The 19,424-nt window shown below is 39.6% G+C and overlaps 1 long non-coding RNA gene across 1 annotated transcript; it reads left to right on the top strand.

The window, feature by feature from the left end:
• The first annotated feature begins 660 nt into the window (after positions 1-660).
• On the top strand, positions 661-14,751 carry LOC108445063. The gene is made up of 3 exons (XR_001859808.1): positions 661-2,137; positions 2,839-10,590; positions 11,721-14,751. It is a non-coding gene; the product is annotated as an uncharacterized LOC108445063 (long non-coding RNA).
• The last annotated feature ends 4,673 nt before the right edge of the window (positions 14,752-19,424 follow it).

Raw genomic sequence — 19,424 nt, forward strand, 5'->3', positions numbered from 1 at the left:
ATCCATCCTCAGAAGGTGGAGGAATTTCTGGTGGAAAAGCACAGAGTCTGGTACAATAAATAGCTTCAGAGTGGGAGGATATTTAAGAAGTGTGCCTGGGATGCAAAAAGACATCTAGAAACCAGGAGAAATCCTTTCAAGAGCTGTTGGGAAAGAACAGGAGAAAGTCCAAGTGGTTTAGGGTCATCACAAACTACAGCAGTGCTATTTTCTCAGTACCTGAAACACACAGCATTCTCTGAAAAATCTTGTGTATTGTGTGTCACTGTTGAAGGGCAGAGTGCAGCTGAGAACTGAGAAGTGGTTTTTATTAGCCTAGCTAAAGTTTGGTTCTTTCTTTTTTTCAAGCCAAGGTTTTTCATATATTCAGGTATTTTTTTAACTCCTTTCATGGTGACTTACATGAAAGTGAACAGAGAAAAAATCTATTCATGTGAGGGGCTTATGCAAGGGTCTCTCAGGTCCTTCTGCTCTGTAAGCGTTTGAGATTCCATTGGACAAAACTTAAAGCATGAAGAAAGAGAAACTGCAAATCATTCATGTAAGAGATGGTTATTTTAAAACCTCTGAATGCTATCTAGGCCTTGGAAACAGTTATTATGCAGTGAATGCTCAAAACTCTTTTGGAGGAATGTAAAAGAGAACATCTGTAGAAAACAAAAACATCAGTCTGAGATGCTGTGGAACTTTTCACAACCCTATATTTTGCCTATATTTTTTCTGGGTTATATTTTTCTTTTTCTCTCTTTTTCTTCTTCATTTCTTAGGAAGACCTTGGCTATTTCTGGTACTCCTGAACTCACTGTTGTTCCAGCCAAAGCTTACTGCAGATGATTCATTTTCTGGAGGGTTGTGCATTCACTGTTTTGCAGACATTGACACTGGCACAACTCTTTGAAGCAGCTTCCACAGATAAATGCACAATAAGTGGTGGGAGAGGAAGGGAAGAGCAGGTTAACAAGGTGATATGGCTAAAAAGTTTTGAAACAATTTCGAATAACATTTTGGAGATAGTCTCAGGCCTCCAGCAATCCCTTAAACACATTCAGAGTTGATATCTCTTTCTCTCAACTCTTACTCTTGGACATGACTCCTCCTTAAGGCTCATCTGAGGATTTAACAAAGCAAAATGATGATAGTAATGATCAAGCTCTTTTACATTCTTGCTCGGACTTGCTGAAATCACAGGAATTTTAGGTTTACTTTTAGAAACTTGTTTTTTTATGCCCCTATTTCCATTTTCAGTAAGGTTGTGGTGCATGCATGCATATGCATGTACCTTTGTACATTCCTTCATGCTCCTTACATGGAGGGTGTTGGCTTCATTAACAGTGATTGCTTTCTACAAGGAAGACTTATGTTTCTCCTTGTTTTTTTCCAAAACAGAGATCTCAAAGAACACTTAAAACACAAAGGTCAGGTACACAGAATCACACAAATCCCACAATAATTTAGGTCAGAAGGGACCCGTGCAGTTGTCTACTCCAACATCCTGCTCAGAGGAGAAGGCTGGCTTCAGAGGTCGGTGAGCTAATGGTTTCATACGGCTGAGTTTTGAATATATCCAAGACTGGATATTCCACAGTCCCAGTGCTTGTTTTCACACTTTATCTCCTTCCTTGTAAGTTTTCTCTCTAAGCATTTAGCTGGAGTTTCCCTTTTGTTTCTTCCACCTTGTTACAGCTGCCTGTCCTGCTGTTATGCATCTTGGGAAGAGCCTGGCTCTGTCTTCTCCTTACCTCCTTATGAAATAGTTGAACCCAGCAACCAGGAGTGCTCCTGATCAATGCCAAATAGACAGCAATGACAAATTGTCTCTTTTAAGATTGTTGCATGACACAAAACATGATTCCATAAACAAATAAACAAACAAATGAAATCCTTTTAATTACTTTTTGAACAAAACGTACACATGAAGGTTTCTAAGGAAGAAAATTATGTGGCTTTATTTACTGGCTTCCAAAGTTTGTTTTGCTACAATAATCCTTATTTCATAACAGGTGCAAGGTATTCTGTGATTAAAAATTAATTAGAAGTGGAGATTGTGATCAAAATCATTTAGGATTTGTACTTTGCCAGCAAAATGCAACAAATTGAACACTGAAGTAGGAAGCATAGCAATGGATGTGGAAGAAAGGTAAGTTTGCATGCTTGGCATTATCACTGATATGACATCATGGTCTTTCCTAAATTCAGGCATTTGTGAAATGGACATAGAAGTAGGTGGGTTTTTTGCTGACTTTTAATCATGGGAATATTATGGTTCACTGTTAATATTTTCCACCAAGGGCTAATGTAACCATTAACACTTTCAATTACCAGCCTTTATGAGCAAACTGCTGGTCAGTGTAAGGATCAGAGCCACTTTTTAAGGGCTGTCAGTTGACTGCCCCCCTTCAGTGAGGTAGAAGTGAAGATATGTCCAGGAGCTGTCACCTGTGACTGTTCCTGGATCCTTCTAATGATAGTAAATCTCACCAGCCTCCTGCTGTCCAACATTTCAAATTTGGAAGCCTAAAACTAGGCATGTAATTACAAAGGCATGAGATCTGAAACTGCAGGAAAGAGTCAGTGGAGTAAATATCATAGCCACAGCTGTCAGTGTTGATTGATGGGATTGCCTTGGATCCAGCTGTCCCTATTAAAAGAGATGTTATTAAAGAATATGGGCTAATTAAAGGCATACTAATTTAAGCTTCCCAGAGAGTCATCATGTGTGCTGAGGGGGAAATTCAGTGCAGTACAATAGGTCTGCAAATCTCTACGTGCCTTCAGTACAACACTGTTCTGGTCTTCTATTGCAGCAAACACTTACCTTTTTTCCTCTATGTTTCCCAGTGCTTTTACAGATACTTTAAACCTTATGCCATTGCACAGGTGTAGAGAGGCTGAATGCTGCACCCCAGGACTCACAGGAAAGGATTTCTGGGCAAATCATGTGACTGGCAGAAATACATCTCTGCTGCACTTGCTGCTCCTGTGGAGTACATTGCAAAACCTGTAGGTACAATGCAAAGTTGTGTAAGCTTCTGCTTTGATCCTCACGTATCAGGAAAAAAAATTAAATGTGAGAAGAAATTTACTATGATAAAAATGGTTTCAATTTTTGTAACAAAAGAAGAAAGTTCATGAGGGAAGATCCAAATACAAATTAATTTAAATGTGATCATGAAAGACTGATGGAGGGCTTCTCATCTCTCAGGGTTGGTCCAGGGGAAAGGCATGGCAGAGTCACCATCTTGTTTTCATGTTTGGTTTGAGAGGCATCACTGGAAATTACCCTTGTCAGTCTGATAGGATTCCTGTGGCTAACAAAAAGGGGAACAATTCAATACTATAAAGTATTTATACATCTCCAAGGCACATTTACAGATGTCCTTGGCAACATCAATTTCCAACCTGTTAATAGCTTTAAAAGCTAAAAGCAAAACTGTAGACCTTTTCTAGGCACTAAAAAGCAGAAAATGCTGACAGACAAGTAGTGAGTAGGCAGATCCCTCCCTGCCCACCTCTGATAACAATCAAGGTGCTGTATTGTGCATTAGCTTCAGGGAATGGATTAGCCCTTTTGGCAGCCCACTATAAAGCACTTTGCTGTAATCTCATTTTGAGATCTCAAAGGCATGAATCATCCAGGTCAAGTTTAAATAGAGCTTTGAGAGCCAGATTCCTATCTTGTTTATACCACCATGAATAGAGAGCTATTGCTGTTAGAGCCAGTGCTGCTACACAAATGTTATCATCAGTGTGCAGGTAATCAGAACTGCACCCTAAAGGTGAAAAATTGGTATGCTAATACAAATTAGCTGAGGCAGGAAGCCTGGCTTTCTATATATAACAGTAAAGAAACAACTCCTAACACCGAATGAGGAAATTTGTTATAATAAAGTTAATGGTCCAATTTCAACTAATTATTTAAGGCCTTTAATGGAGAGGTTTCTACTTCTCCACTGAGTTCACTGGGCCTCTTGTCCAACCAAAGTGCAAGCATTTCACCAGCAGACATGAACAGATGCATCCTCCCATCACATAAATCCATGCCCACCTGGCTTGGGATGAGGTCTCACTTCTGCCCCCTTCTTGTTAGTACGAGAAGGAGGTGGCAGACAGTGGGTGGCTAAATTGCTTTATCCAGCCAATGTCCTGCTCTCAACTTGCATCTGAGGGACCCCAGAAAGGGTTGAAATGACTCTTGGGAGCTGTTCTGGGGGGGCCATATTGGCCTTGGTATTTTCCGCATTTGTCAGCTCTGTGTGTACACTGCAGGCTGCATCTTCAGGAAGCATACATTTTTCAGTTTTGCATCATTTAAACAAGATCTGTTACATTGAGCTGCTTCTCAGGCAGGAAAATTTGGGGTGAAAGACCTGAGTACTTCAGCCTACTCAGACCTGCTCTAAGTGGCAGGACACAGGTTAATATATTTTTGAGGCAGCTGACCCTGTGGCTTCTCTCCCTTCTCATCTCTGCCTTTCCATTTAAATTGTTTACATTTTCCCCATTTGTAGGTACCTGGCAAGTAGAACAGACTTATTCCACTGCTAATGCAAGGATTTCCAGAAGAGTTGCACACAGCTTTTCCTCTGAAAACTGCTCACTTAACCTGTCCATACTTTTCTGAAGGTTTGCTTTGGAAAGAATGTGCTTAAAATCTGCTTGGATCTCAAGAGCTTCAAATACATAGGATGTACCCAGTGTCCAGAAATCTGAAATGGAACCAGACACTGCTCTGTCCAGTGACCTGGAAAAAAATCAGCATGGCTCAGAGGAGCTTGCAGGGGTCAGGTAGTCTATGCCCTGCCTTTCAGCAAGCTGAGCTCTTCCCATAACATTTCTGACAAATGTGAGTCTACCCTATTCTCAAAAAATCTTCTGTGGTGGAGATTCTTCTACCTCCTGAAGCAAACAGCTCTTGTATGTGCTTGTTGTTCTCAGGTGCCAACTGATAGGTAACAGCCCTGAGAAGTTGGACAGGTCTGAACCCATAGGATGCCCTATGTGACTTATCTGTTTCCATGAAGACGATTTTTGCCTACACTGGAATACTCTTTTTGGAAGATATATGGGTCTGGGTCCATATGTCAGGTATATCCCTTGAATTTGACAGCAATATGAAGAGGGTCCCCCAGTGACTCTGAACCCAAAATACTTGCACAGCAAACTTATGGAAAGTGAATTTCTGCAACTAGCAGTCAAGCTCAGACTTCTAGGATTGCTAGACATCTGGCTGCACAGTGGGGAACCTGTCAGTCCTGTAAAATGCATCTTGTAGGCTCTGCCATGGGTAGTGCAGGCAAGGTGGTGGAAGGGCAGGGGCATTTTCCTTGCAAGGCTGAGTTAAACTGGTGTGTTCCTGCTAAATATGCAAATTATTGAATTGGCATATTCATAGAATCATAGAATCCTTAAGGTTGGAAAAGACTTCCAAGTTCATCAAGCTCAAACTTCATGCAGAGGGAAAAAGGTCTTATTAGAAATTGCTAACCAGCCTTTGAGGAAACTGCCCTCCTACCATGTGTTTATCAGATGTGCTAATCCTTTCCCCTCAAACAGTCTGACAGGTGCTTTTGCATGGATTTGCTGGGCCACAGCATAGATGCCAGATTCTTTTAGGTCATTCCACAAGAGCATTTCTGTTTGTGTTTTCTTGTAGCAGGCCTCTGTGTGGACCAACACCCACCTGACAGATTTCCAGGAGGGAGCCTTTCTGCAGATGGGTTTTTTTAGGAAGTGATGGGGAAAGAATTGGGGGAAAGTACTGATCTTTTTATGTGTGTACAGTTTTGTGATAGCATACCACTTATTGCCTGCAATGTAATCGGCTTTCATTATGATTAATACTGTTCTGCCAAAGAAAGAAGCTGCCTACACAGAGACATTCAGGGGAGCAGCTCATCAAGTGGGTTCACAGCCCTCAGGTTCACTCCCCAAGAACTTCAGAGAAGTTAGGCCTTTTCAGTTTGTCTGTTTTACAGCCACAACACAAATATTTACATTCTACACATTCTCTGATGCTTCTGTTAATGTCTTCATAGTGACTGACAATGTTTTTTGCAAAAGTTAAAAGGAGAGCTGTAGCAAAAGCTTTTGCCTCTGGTAATAAACACTGCTGCAGGCAGCGCTGCTACTCAGCTGCCATTCAAGCCCAGGGTTATGAGGAGTGTTTGCAGAGAAATGCACCCGGAATGCAAAAGCACTTTCTTTTCTGCTTACATTTTGTTCTCTCAACACTTGGAATTTAAATGTTTCAGTCAGAGGTTCCTCTTTATTTTGCTGGAAAATTTTAATCTTCCCCTAAGAAGCCTACACCATCTACAAAACCACAAGTGCTTTCTTTACAAAAGATGGAAGGCAAAGCTATTCTGTCTGATGCTTGGGCAAGAGGAAGAACAAACAAATGCTGCTCAATTACACAAAGTGAATTGAATGTGAAGGCAGGAGACATCTTAACAGAGTGCAGACAACTCAGGATGGAGACACGACTCTCTTTACTATGCAATTGTCACAAGATGTTCCCTCTCCACAGATGTGGAAAGAGACAGAGATGCAGCTGTCAGACAGACTCCTCTTCATCCTCACTACCTTCATCCCCAGCACAAGAAAACATGCCCTTAAAATATACACATAGACCAGTTCTTCAGCAAAGAGAGTATGTGTTCATTTATTTAAGATCTCTTTTAAGTAATTAATCTCTTTTATGGAGGCTATCAAGGGTTTCTACTCCAGCATCTCACAAGGCACCAGCAAGGAGTACCTGGGTGATGGTTGTTGGCTTTTCATATGAAATTTTGTACCCATGAAAGGGGCAGAGAAGCAAATGGATCAAGAGAAAATACTGAGAAGGTAAGATGAAGAAAACATCAAGCTGAATTCTTGCCATGTATTTCATTCTCCTTCTCTTCCCCTTCTCAGTTTTCATTCGATATGGTTTAATAAGTACATAGCTGAAATGGATTGGAGGCCTACAAAGACAGCTTCTGACATCAGTTGACTACACTGCTACATCACCAACCTTCAAGAGTTTGCAGATTATGTGTCCTCTTTAATTACAATCTGTGAGTCATGTTGAGAAGCAAAGATGTTTTCTATATACAGCATTCCACTGGAAGAATTTGCTTTTCCCCAGCCTGTTTGATTACTTGCCCGTAACTGAGCATGTATTTTCTCAGTGACTGTACATCACCTTTCAATGTGACCCATAATGAGAAACACTGCTTAGGGTGAGGAGAATGGATCCACTCCATACCTAAAATTAGGCCTATATTAAGTGAATACTTTTTGCTTACCAGAAAGAATGTGTTACAGAGTCCTGGAAGATGTGTTCCTCACCAGGAAATGCTCTCAAAGTAATTGCAAGGGCCTTTTATAAATCCTGAGATTGTTGTTTCCTCTCAGTCTTCTCTTGCCTAAACAACTGCATTTCTTTCAACTGCCCCTGACAAGCCACGTTTCCTTGGGCTCTGATTATCCTTGTCACTCTCTTATTTGTATGCCAATGCTTCCACCTTCCTCTAATTATCGTATTCTGGATGAGAGGCAGGATTACTGCTGAGACCATGCCAAAGCTGGAGGGAAGGTGAGGATTGCTTCATGTCTTGCATAAAACCCACCTGCTTCTAAATGCCAGAAGGAGGCAGGTAGAAACAGTGCAGCTGTGTGACACTGAAAACTCTTCAATTTGCAGATCTGAATGTTTTCTCCCAAACTTAATTTCATCCAGTGGTTTTCCATCTTCTATTTGTGCAGCTAACTATTCCTATCTTTTCACCTGTCCTTGCTGAATTGCATCCTATTTGTTTCAGAATGCTCCTCCAGCTGATAAATTTTAATTCTGCACCTGTAGAGCTTGAAACTCACATTAAACTTCAGATTGTATACAAATTTCATAAGGAGCACTCCCAGCTCATGTATGAGTCATTAGTGGAAATACTGAGAAATGCCAGAAATGGGATGGATTTTTGCAGGAAGCCACAGGACATCCTTCTAGTTTGACAGGGAAAACTGATAGCTCTTGGCATTAGGTTTTCAGGCAGTTGTATATAGCTTCTAACTATTTCAGCTAGAGCAGTCATTTAGAAAAAAACCACTAGGAGAGTATTCAAGCTACTTCAAAACCCTTACTGTTAGAGAGCAAAATGCCTCCTATTTACCTGAATGCTGCTCAGGAGAGCAGTCAGGGACTTTTTGCTATTAGTGGCAGTACTAGCTTAGGAAACTGAGCCTGGGAAACCCCATCTACAGGACATTCCTCAAACTTATTTAAAAAAAAAAAGTCAAATTAGTAGGTTTTCATGGTCTTTAAAGTAAAAATACAGCATATGACATCTATTTCTTTTGAGTATTTTGGATTAATTTTAGCATAAAATGCATTATTTGATATCAGTTGGCCTTGAGAAATTCTTGCTGGATTTTTAGGGGCTTGTAAAATAGATTTTTTCTTCAGTTTCTTGAGTGTTAGAGCTAGCCTGACAAGGTTAATGTTCTGGCATTTCTGCCTTCCTACTCCACCCATTTTTTAAAAAGAATGGATATGCCACATCCCTTTCCAAGGCTTCTGTTTTCACCTGTCCCCCATAATTCTCAAAAGCAGTACTTGTGAACTGCTTGAGATTGCGCCACTCAGTTCTTGATGCATGTCAGAGTGAGTTCCACTGGGTCAGTCTGAGCCAGGAAATGCTATTTAGAGAAATGTAGTATAATTTAGGCAGCAAAGAAATTCTGGAGTACATCTGTTGCAATCCCAGCTCACAGGGACAACTTGAATTTACCTAAGTATTTTCTGCTTTATTTTTTTCTCCCGTATTTTTTTCTGTCTTATTCAAGCTTAAGCTCACTCCTTTTTATTGCTAAGGTTAATAGTTGTAGTCATTTGATTACTGGGAAGACTAAACAAGACAGAATACCAGAAAGCTGTGCATTAGCTTTCCAGTCTCACGGAGTGATGAACCAGGTCCTTTCATCTTCTTTTGAAGATTGTGTTCATTGCATATTCCCCTGTTTCTGTCTGCATATTTGTCAAAGGAGGAAACCAAGTAGCTTTTGGGTTTGTGTTGGGTTTTTATGGCCAGGTTTTGGTAGCAGGAGAGCCACAGGCTTCTGTGAGAAGCTGCCAGCAGCTTCCCCCATGTCCAACATAGCCAAAGCCAGCCAGCTCCGAGGTGGAAGAGTGACCCACATTGCAGCAGTCCATGAAGGACTGTTGCCTGGGTGATGGACTCATGCTGGAGAAGTTTGTGGAGTACTGTCCCCCATGGGAGGGAGCCCAGGGTGGAGCAGGGGAACAACCTCTCTCCCTGAGCAGCAGAAGGAACAATGTGTGAGGAATTGACCATAACCTCCAGTCCCTGTCCCCTGTACTTCTGGGGGAGCAGGTAGAGCTGGGAATGAGGGAGGGTTGAGGGGAAGTTTTCTTAAGGTTTTATTTTTCTTTATTGTGCTCTGATTTTGTTTGTAATAAATTCAATTAATATCACTAATTCAAGTCTGGTCTGCCTGTGGTGGTATTTGGTGAGTGATCTCTCCAGTCCTTGTCTCAATCCATTAACCTTTCATTATATTTTCTCTCCCCCACAGGGTTGCAGAGGGGAGAGACAGAGTGACTTTGGTGGGTGCCTGGAATCCAGCCAGGGTTAACCCCCTACACATCTACATAATCCAGTAACTATCTCACATTCCTCCTGACTAATTTGAACTAGCAAGATAATCTTTTCATGACATTCAGAGATTAAAATTGTTTAGAAGTGCAGCTAAACTATTTTTAAGAGTGGTCATTCCTATTTCACTGCATATATGTTTCTTGAAGGAAAAATTATTGAACAATTCACATTCTCTTCGATGCAAAGACAGCTGCCACTTCCCTTACGTACTTCATTAGGAGCCTTACTGCTTGTTCTTGCTAATTTTTTCCTTTCTACATTGTTACTCAATGCAGTCCCAAAAAATGTGTCAAGGGCATGCCTCTCAAAAAAAGTTGGGCCATAAAACTCAAGTGATTTTTAACAGGGGTAGCTTTAAAACTAGAAATGGCTTTCAATATTTATCTATATTTGGTTTTGCTGCACTGCTGGCTCTTAATCTGTTTAAATCTACAGTGTAGAGGTCATTTTCCCAGAATTACTGAAAACAAAAAAACCTTGTTTCTCCCTTTCATCAGACGAGTTATTTTCAAGACTATCACCTTCTGATACAGACACTATAATAGCAAATCCTATTTGTATTAATCTCTTGAATATGGTAGAAAAGAGTGTTACACTGTAGAGTTTGGAAGCTCTTTCTCAGGTTTATTCTCTTTCAGAAAGAAGTCAATATAATTCCTAATGATTTGATTTCGAATGAAGTCTCTGGACATTATCTTTATTAATGGAACCTATTACCACTTGCATTGATTTCTCCCTGGGAAAGAAGGCTGGCACACAATCTGCACTGCTCTGGGTGTCTCCTGGGAATGGCACCACTCTGATCTGAAAGCAGCTGATACACACACCCAGAGGAGCTGGTTAACACTTCTGCTGGCATGGAGCTGAACCAGTTGACACGAGCCATTGGCAAAAGTCTCAGAGCTGGATTTTAAAGAGCATTTAGGTGTCTTAGGTTTGTGCAAATGTTGATATTTTCTTGGTTGGGGTTTCTAGACCCCAGAGAATATGTCTAGAATAATCACTGTGGTGGGCAAGTGAGTTTAAAGTAAAAGAGCGTGCAAAGACAGGATTTTTGAGTCCTGAAAGTAATAGAGCTGTGTTAGAATTGCACTGTACTGGGCTAAATAATATTATTTCTCTACAAGGCAGTTTCCCTGGTGTGAGTCTTTGCTGACAGGGTTGTGGCTGCTGAAGCTGTAGATGGCTGAGAGTTGGGCTGAATTCTCTGCTCGGTTGCCCACTGTGAGCTCATGGAGTCACTGGGGTCAGATCATGATCATGGATATTTCAATTTATGAAAGCTGGGGACATTCAACATAGCTCTTGATGAAAACACATAGATGCTTTCTGCTTTTTGTCAGTGAGGCTTCACTTGTAGCTAAATGCTTCTTTAAAAGTGTTGCTTCTTCAGGAGTATTACTAAAAAGAACATGAATTAGGACTTGAAACACCTCTGAAATATTGAATGTTTACAAATGCATAAAAGAACCCCACCCATTCAGGAGATGTGGCATGTTTGTGTGCTTCAAATACCTCTTTACTTCAGCATAATCATGTGTTCAGTGATAAAATTTCATGTCTCACAGGAAAAACACAAAAGCTTTCCATTTAAACAAATCGCTTTCTATTACATGGGCATTCAAAGTAATTTACCTGTACATCTATAAAGCAAGTGCAATAAATACATTTGTCTTGTATTTGGATTCTGCTCTACAGAATTATTTTCTCTTTTCAGCTAAACAAAAATATGAAAGATGACTAAAAGTGAATGTTGCAATATTGCTTTGTGCCGAATTCATTCAATTCAATTTTCTAAGGGAAAATATTGTGACATCAATTCAACTCCGTGCCTTGGAGTGCTAGCCTTGGAGTGCTATTCTATACAAGGCATGTATAGAATTGTATTTTTTTCCTGTAAGAGATGAAAATGCAGCTGCATTCAAATCTTAATAATTATTAATGAAACTACTTTTTCCCTCTTCTTTCTCCTTTTCCCTTCTTATTTCTTTCTTCCTTCATCTTTCTCTCTTATCCCTTTTCCTCTCTCATATCTTCTTTTTTCTTTTTTTTTTTCTTAAACAGAATGTAAACAGGAATGTGATAACTGCCAGCAAAACATGGAATAAAGGGAAGAAAATTCACAGAAAATGTCATTGTCAAATGGTAGTGTATGTCAAAGACCAACAGGGAAGATTTCATTTTAGAAAAAACACAGAGACAGAAGAGCAAGTGGGTGGCTTTAAAGTGATGACACTTTGCTTGTGAAATAAATGCACAAAATTGTGCATAGATTTAAACAAGTAAAAGCCTCACGTATGTGTTCTATATTGCATGGCTGTTTTTTCCCTACTCACTCACTGCTTCCTAGTAGTCAAAAGAGACAATTTTTTTACTACAAGGCTTCACATACTCTAATTTTAAATGTTAATAAAAACATCAAACAAAGTTGCATGAAACAAATCTTGAATCATTAAACCCCAATATTCATTAGAGTTGAAGAAACCACAGTTACAGACATCCATAGCTCAGTGAACACACCTGAATGCACTGTCATGGTCATGCTTGTGCAATGAGCACTCAATGCAACTGCATGCAAATGAATCCAATGTTTTACTCAGAACTCTGCAAATCATATCAATTGATGTAGGTTATCCCCAAAATTTCTGCGAATATGGTCCAGTTTGGAATAAGCAACTGTAACAATTTTAAGGCTTCAGGAACTAAGTTGGAGCGCCATGTTCTTATCAAACATATAATTAGAGAAATAAAGTTGAATCTTCGCAAAAATATCTTACAAACTGTATTGCGGCTGTGGCAAAAAAAGACTGGCTCTGTCAGATATTTTGACTTTGAGGAGAGTGGGCCAATTTCTGCAGCTGAAGAAGCCTTCAGAAAGCCCTTTAAAAATGAGGCCAAATCCTTCAGCTACAAAACAGGTGCAACACTAACTGATTTTAGAGTGCTGCTCATTGTACAGTTGAAGCAGAAAGTGCCATGAACAAAATAAAAAGAAATAGATCAGCTTTTTTGTCTAATAGTACTGGAACTTCAATTGGTGCTCGTGTGTGGGTGTACAATGATGCAAACTTTTAAGCTATTTAAGTGGTTATTCAATATAACTTTTAATACTGTTCAGTGTGCAATTTCAGACTTCAGCTTTCTGCCTTATGCTGTGCGATGCCTCAAGTATCATAGGGCTGGAAAGGAAGTTTTGGAAGAAGAGGAATCTAGCTCTTTGATTTCAGCTTCTGCTTTCCAAAACATAGCAGTTTTGTGCCTTGGAATAAGGTAAAGGTACACGGTATCTGTGCAAAGATTTCCAATTTTTTCTAAAGAAACTCTTACATGTTTTCAGAAGTCAGATTTTAATGATGCAATATGATGCTGAATTTGTATGAAATGTTTCCTATTCCACGTGGTTGTAATGTAGATTGTGTATGTTACCATTCAGGGCATATACTCATCCTTATTCTGAAAGAATGGACAGCTCAAGCATTTCCTTCCTCTGAGGAGTATGAGGCTTTTCATTACTGTTTGGATTTGCATATTAGTCCTAAAGCCTTCTCCTAGCCAATAGTCTCCTGGAGTTTCTAATCTGTTGTTGGATTGCTGAGATATTTTTTATTTACCTGTGGCAGAAACTTCTCATTTGAATAGCTTGTCTGCAGTCAGCTCTGGTTGCTGACACTAGTGACATCCTTGATGAGTGCTGAGAATGTCACTGTCTACATAAAAACGTTTTGGAAAAATTGACAAACATGAAAAGCAGACATTTTAGTAGTTTTATGGAATAAAAATTTAAAGATTTTTTAATTTAAAAACAAAACAAACTAACCAAACAAACACCCACTCACCCCCCCCAAAAAAACCCCACAGCCAAAAGCAAATAATTATATTGGAATAGGTGAATTAATGCATTTTAATATAATAGTTTGATAAATAAACTGAAATGTGTAGTTATTTGTTTTCCAATATACATATAAAAAAAGTTTTCTTCAGAGGCATTGATATTGGTCATTACAAATGAGATGCTGAGAGAAGTCCCAATCAGATAAGTTTACCAGGCAGGTAAAGTGTCCATCTCCTATGTTGCTGAGATTCAATGTCATGCTCCCCTATTTATCTCTCATCTACATAAGCTGATATTTAGGAATAGCTATTGCCTTTTAAATTAATGAAATTTTTCTTTATTAGCAGCTATCAAGTTTAAGCAAGTCCTTGTTAATCACATCAAGCTTTCCACTTATCAATGTGTAACAATAACTCACACAAACGCTACACCAGAACAAGATTAAATGTGGCAGACACAAGCTCAGGTATTTCTGAATGACAGAACATGTTGGATTAGGTCTGTTTTAAAATACACCAACAGCAGGTAAATGCATGCCTCAGTCCTGATATAGTTTATCTCCTCAGCAGTCTGGCCTGATACTCACATCTGATCTTTACATTTGTTTTTTGTAAGAGTTTACCTCCAGTCCAAGGTCTTGCCCTTACCTTCAAGAGACTCCAGGCAGGATTCATCAGACCAGCTGTAGACTCCTACATCTGAGTGAGTCATCACAGGCTCACTGTACTGTCAGAGAAGAGAAGTAGGTGCTTGGTGACAGAAATCTCATCCTGAGGTCAGTGCCTAAAATAGAGCAGAAAATTCTTGCCCAGCAGTGCTTATTTCTTTCTGTGGACTATATTTGGGTAAGATGAATTCCACCCACGCAGAACTGAACTTCTGCAGCAAAGGGGAAAAGTGGTCTGCAGACTCTAAACACTAGCTGGATGATTACAGAAGACACCCTACTGCAAATATTTCCCCTGCTGGGACTGACTAAGTGAACAGATAAGTGATGAACATGTTACAAGACCTAATGAATGTTGGAGGAGGTGCTGGCTACAGGGGAGCTGGATGTGAATGTACAGGACATGGCAATGTAGAGGGAGACAGGAACCCAACTGCTTTTCCCAATTTGGTAATCTGCCACGCAGCTCTTACTTTATCTAAGCATGAATGTACTCCTGTTCAATGTAAAGGCTATATTTAATAAGCCTGTGACATCAGCATCCTACTCCTCTTCTTGGAACAATTAAAATATTTCATATTAAATCAGTGCATATGTTGTTCCTGGCTATGTCTGAGATCACTTAGTACTCCATATGATCTGAAAATAAGTGCTTGGGACATTACAGCTGCTGATTTTTATCAGAGTCCTACTGGAGATAGAGAATTTTCACATGAAATCTCTTGCTTTTAGAATTTGGTTCTCTATCAAGTCTAGCAGAGAGTGTTTTCTGACTTCTGTGGCAATGAAAATGTTCTAAGTGATTATTTTTCTCTGTACTGTCACTTGTCAAGAAGAGATGGATATTTCTGGGTCTCCTCAGAGGAAAATTAAAAGCCAGTACATAGGGAATTTCCTTCCTTTACCTAAACAGCTTCTGGCTACAAAATAGTGGATTACTATACTCTGCACATCAGCTAGGGCCTTTTGTAACAGTATGCTGCTGTTTAAGAAAACATGTCTGTCAATTTAATAATTAGGCAGATACCAGCTTTCATTCAGTGGATCAGAAATAATGTACCAATTATCTAATGCTATATTGTTTTGCAGGCTGATTGAAACACTGTAGTTGACTCCAAACTTTCTGATTTCATTATCATTAATGCAATTTTCTGTTCAGTTTTTCTTTTTTAACAGCTACTGGTACTTAGAGGTTTACTAACATTGTTTTGCAATCTATGCCAATGCGAGGATTTCCGTAACTTTTTACCATCACACCAGTCTACGTGGTTTTGGATGAATGAAAGTCATGAGAATTAGTAGATTGTTAATAGATCATAATAAGGTTTTCAGTGATTTAACTGATTCTCTTCTAATTTACAATGGCAACACTGGACATAGATTTTACTGACTTAAAGAAGTTATTATGACCTGTGTTGCAAATGACTGATTTCGGCCACTTAAAGAATCACCATCAAAGAGATTAACAAAAAATAGGTTTTACTTATGAAAGTACAACCTTAACAGACCTCAATGACAAGGTTCACTCTGTTACTCTACATAGATGAGGCATGGATAGGAAAATCAGATTGGAATCAATTTTTTATTATTTACATTGAGACCAGGGATGTGAAAGGATAGGAGTGCAAAGGATACAGATACATAAAGATAAGGGTGTAAAAGAATCAGAGATGTATAAATCTTTATTTGTGCATAAAGGTACCTATCAAAAACTCACCTCAAGTTCAGTGAAATACATCAAATCCCTTTGTGCTTCTCATCAGGCATGGGTTGCACCCTGATGAATGTCCTGTGGGGTATCATCCTAAGGCTTGTCATCAGCAATGGTCTTTCAAGTATTGCCAGCTGAAGGGTTTGTGAAGTCCAAGAGGTGTCCCACTCGGAGGTGCTGGTGCAGCCTGTGGTCCAGAAGAGCTCAAAAGACAGCTGTTTATAGGGTCTCAAGCAGATTGGTTTAGTCATCTGTAAAACTCTATCCTCAGGCTGGTAATTACTGGAGTTTACAATAGGTTTGGAATTTGTTTCCAAAACTCCAGCAGCAATGGTAAAATGGATAAAAAAGCCTGGGCACTAAAGCAAACCAAGCAGCAAGATCTCACTTCCACTTCTTCACAAAAGAACTTCCTAGGCTTGCCAGTGTAAGGCCAACATTTTTACGGGGGAAGGGCCATTGCAGAGCAGGCACTCAGCATTTGTTGAAATTTCACTTGCATGGATCTCTTGGTCTACCATTCCCTCTTCTAAGCCCATCTTGTGTTGATGACCATTCTGAATACTATTTTAGGACATCTCATGTCTTCCACATACAACTCAGAGCTCAGCTACCTGACTCCACACTCAGCTCTTTTCTCAGAAACTTCTCTTGTGGGTGCCTGACTAGTTACAGTAGTCTCAGCAAAATTAGTGGCTTATAAGACAGTCAACTCAACTCTTTCCTCTATAGGAAAGATAGTTGCATCCTATGAAGTCTTTATTTGTGAAGATACAGAATGGCAGAATCTACTCAGATAAAACTTGCAAGTTTTCTTTCTGGAGAACAGCAGTTTTCAAATTTTTTTCTAAATTTCAGTGAGCACGCAAACTTCCATCAGCTGCATCTCTTCTTACTGCTGAACTTCAATCAAACACATTCTGGATGTCCAACAATCAAAGCATTAAGCTGAGCTTAATGTCTAATTGGAGAGAATTTTCTTTTCAAGTACAAAGGGGCACTGCCTTCAGTCATGTTAGCTTTCAATAATGGAGACAGGTAAACTAATCCTTTCTTTCCAACCAGACTACTCTGAAAGTAGGCCAGGTCCCACTGGGAACAAAAGATGCTCCTAGAAAAGTCTGTAATTAGACAACTTCAGCTGCTCTACACAAATGTCTCATTAAAGTTCCACTATGATCAAGCCTGCTGATGCATAAGACATACATAAACACCTCAGCTGAAAGCTGTATTTTCTATGATTCACTCTCTGAAGCAAATAGTTCAGAGACTGATTATCACTTTAATCCAAACATATAGCCATTCTTCTTCATTGATAACTCAGTCAAATGCCTATTGTAGCTAACAGAATATTTTCCAGTAATTTTGAAGGATCCAATAAGTTGGATCAGGCCCTGAGAAACTCCCATGCTGCACCTGCAAAAAAACTCTTCATAACACTTAGTTCATTCATCTGAGTTGTAGGCACAGATTGCAGCTGGGCCTGGTCACTGACTCAGAGTCAGTGACAATTAGATTTTTGCTCAAAGTTTATATTTATATGCTGATGTTAAGTCTGATATTTCAAAAAATAAGGTCAGAGTGATGAAGCATGGGAGAAAGAAGATCAAACTTGGTAATTTGGCTAATTTATTTTCTAATTTATTCACAGAGTTCTGAATTGTCTGCCTTTTTGCAATACAGCTGTCTTCAACTGAAAGTCAAATTATGTCTTCTGAAATGAAGATTACAGTGATTAAGTACTAAAATCTTAATTTTTGACACTGAATCCTGATTTTACACTTCCCATCCTGCAAAAAACCTGTCCACTGAAAGCAATAATGGTTTCAAGCGGGCACAAGACCACAAGGTAGCCCTGGTTAGCTTGCTGCTTCTGTGTGATTCACTGTGAGATTGCAAAATCAATTTTCCCCTTTTAAGACTGATGGTGTCAACTCCTGCCAGTAGCTCATATTTAGAGTGTGTTTCTTTCAGCAGTAAAAGAGAGGCAGAATGGTGATCTGCCTCCCTGCATTTTGGCTAAATAATCAGCAATGCTAGAGAAAGTAGTTTTTCAATAGAGAAGTCCTTGAAGGTCAATCACAAGCAGTTAAGTGAGATACGGCTTGCTCATACTATACATTTTTTTCTAACTGATTCAGAACCTCTTTGGAAAGAATCTTGACCTTATTGAAATGAACTGGGGGAAATGGGAGAGAAAAGTGAAGCCTGTAGCTGAAAATCTGAAGTTTTACTTTAAGATATTCACAGAGAAAACATGTGATTTTGATGTCACTTAACATAAGCAAAAGAAATTTTGAGAGAAGAGTTTGCATCTGCAGTCGAAGACTAATAGAGAAAGGGTCATGCTTGTGCAACTTCATTTTACATAGGAAAAAATTCCATATTTTATTTTTAATACAGTTATTTCTACACTATCTCTAGGCTTTTTCTTCTAGGGATTTACCAGAGAGTTTTGATGTTCAAGGCTTGTTTTGAAGTTCTCTGTGCTGCAGTTTTCTGTTACAGATCCTGGGGACTGACAGATGCTCTGATTCTTCTTGGTGCAGTGCCAGCAGTGGCAGCAGGTAGTGAACTACCCTGCGTGCTGCCAGCCCAGATGGCATGTCCACACATTAATTGGTTCTCAAGAGTCAGTCCTCCTGAGTCCACCCATTTGTTGCTTTCATAGACTACTGCCTTGTCTCATTAATCAATGTTTGCTTCTGCAAACTTCTGCAAAGATGGTGAAATAGAAATATGGCTTTGTGTAGCATTGAAGTTCAAAACTTATTGGTCTGCAAAATAAGGATGACTTCCTAACTTTTACAGTTAGCACCCTGGAGACTGAACTGCTGTCTCAGAAAATGATCATAGAGCATTGAGGCACTGGAACCTGAATAACTGATAGAACGACTTGAGTTTCTCCTCCCAGACCTGTTCTCCGTCTCCATCCTCACTGGGCAGTGCCATAATATCATAATTTGAAGTTGGGAAACGTGTCCCTTTTCTCTAGATATATGGGTGGAGTACTGGTCATTTCACTCCCTTCAGACAAAAGTGGGAAGAGCTATGAAAAAAAAATCAATTAGATTTATCAGTTCCTTTTCAGTGACTTTTTCTGCTTTAAATGCATTCAACTAGAATGCAATTCCTATTATCTGCTTTAAACTGCAAAGCAGCTGCTAGAAGCCTTTCACATAATCTGGGCTTTTATTTTTCTTGAAGCTCATTGATTATCTCAAGACTCCCTCATTTTTTCTTATATGTTTCTAAATAAGCCATTTTTAGGCTTGCAAATATTGATCCTGGATGAGAGCAGATAGGGATCCACCTAGGAGGGGGATGAATGGAAACAGGCTCTCCCTCCCCTGCAAGATCCAGCTGCTGCACTGCTGTGAGGGCAGTAAGAATGCACAGTGCAGCACCATGGTTTCTCTTTGGCTCCCTTGCCCTAGAAGGTCCCTCTCCCACAAGGCTGTTTCTCCTGCTACAGTGCCTGTCTGCTGTGCTGCTCCTTCTGTGACTGTGAGGTCTGGGAAAAATCACTTGAATTCCCATCACTGTTAGTAATCACTT

Source organism: Corvus brachyrhynchos, unplaced genomic scaffold (genome assembly GCF_000691975.1).
Source record: "Corvus brachyrhynchos isolate BGI_N302 unplaced genomic scaffold, ASM69197v1 scaffold80, whole genome shotgun sequence".
In the NCBI taxonomy this organism is placed as follows: domain Eukaryota; kingdom Metazoa; phylum Chordata; class Aves; order Passeriformes; family Corvidae; genus Corvus; species Corvus brachyrhynchos.